Source organism: Oratosquilla oratoria, chromosome 13 (assembly GCF_046742065.1).
Source record: "Oratosquilla oratoria isolate Oo_2021 chromosome 13, ASM4674206v1, whole genome shotgun sequence".
Lineage (NCBI taxonomy): Eukaryota > Metazoa > Arthropoda > Malacostraca > Stomatopoda > Squillidae > Oratosquilla > Oratosquilla oratoria.
The window spans coordinates 50,986,590-50,987,961 of NC_134789.1; positions in this window are offsets into that span (position 1 = coordinate 50,986,590).

Here is a 1,372-nt window from a genome sequence, read left to right on the forward strand (position 1 = left end):
TGCTGTCGGCACAATCACTTCTTCAGACAATCTCCTCTTATCATCCGTTCCAAAATGTCTATTTCTCATTACACATTTTAATCATCTTTAATCCTTTTAATCAGCCTTTAAACCGGTTGTTCCACTCTTTAATTTGTGTGATGCCCATAGCATCGTCACTTAAAGCCGTCTGAATCTTCCGAATGGTTTCCACCTGGCTGTCGCCCAATTTCTGGCAAAATTTGATGCAGTTGCGCTGCTCCAGTCGTTCCGTCATTTTCCTTGCAATGGAAAACCGCCGAGAGCACTACACATACACACTACCTCATGCAAATGCTGCTTGCCAGCAACTGACGCTATCGATAGGCAGGAAAAAACTCACGTTTGCGCCCAAAGGTTCAGGGTCGGGTCATGTAAGCGCGCTTAATTCAAATCTATCAGGTTTTTGCAAATAAATAAATAAATAAACGAATAAATAAATTCATAAATAGATAAATAAGTAAATAAACAGAATAAATAGAAAAAATAAATAGATAAATAAAACAATAATAAACAAAGTCGGATACTTTTCTAACAGACCTCGTATATGTATATACATATATATATATATGTATATATATATGTATATATACATATATATATATATATATATACGCTTGGGTGTCAGCGTAGGGGCGCGTCCCCTGGTTGGCGGATGGGGGATCCTCTCCCTATGGGAGGTGTGTACTAGGACACCGTGGACCAGACACCCTGCAGCTTCGTCACGGACCAGTCGTCTTTGCCTGATCTTTGCCACTAGAGCCTCTGTGATGTGGTCAAGTTAGTGGTCTGTGGACTGTGCTCCTACCTACCACTTAAATCATCTCTGCACAAGCTCCACTCCATGTACCTCCCTCCAAGTACCTTCAACTTTATTCACCTTCAGTGCTCTTACTCTCAACAAGTCCCACGGCGATGGGAAGGGAACGAAGGGAGCAGGTGCCGAATGCCACTGGAAGCTCTTAGCTCTCAACCTGCACGTGTGGCGGCCCTGGACTTTGGTCGCTGGACTGGCCGAATGGAACGACGGCCTCCTTCGGCAGCACCCAGGACAACTGAGCAGCCCTTTTAAGTATTAGCACTGCTCACCCCTTTTTGGGGAGGGGCCTAGAAAAGTTGGCCTAGACCTTGCTCGTTCCAAACTCTCCATGGGCAGGTGACCGCGCCTGCCGTAGCATTCCACTTATGCGGTCAAAATCGTAGAAATATATCACAAAATAGAACAAGAACTCGAGATAGTCATACTATGACTATCGCGGCATGGAATGTGCGTACGCTGCTCGACAATGAACAAAGTGAACGCCCACAGAGGCGCACTGCTCTTATTGCATCGGAACTCAACCGGTATGGGGTC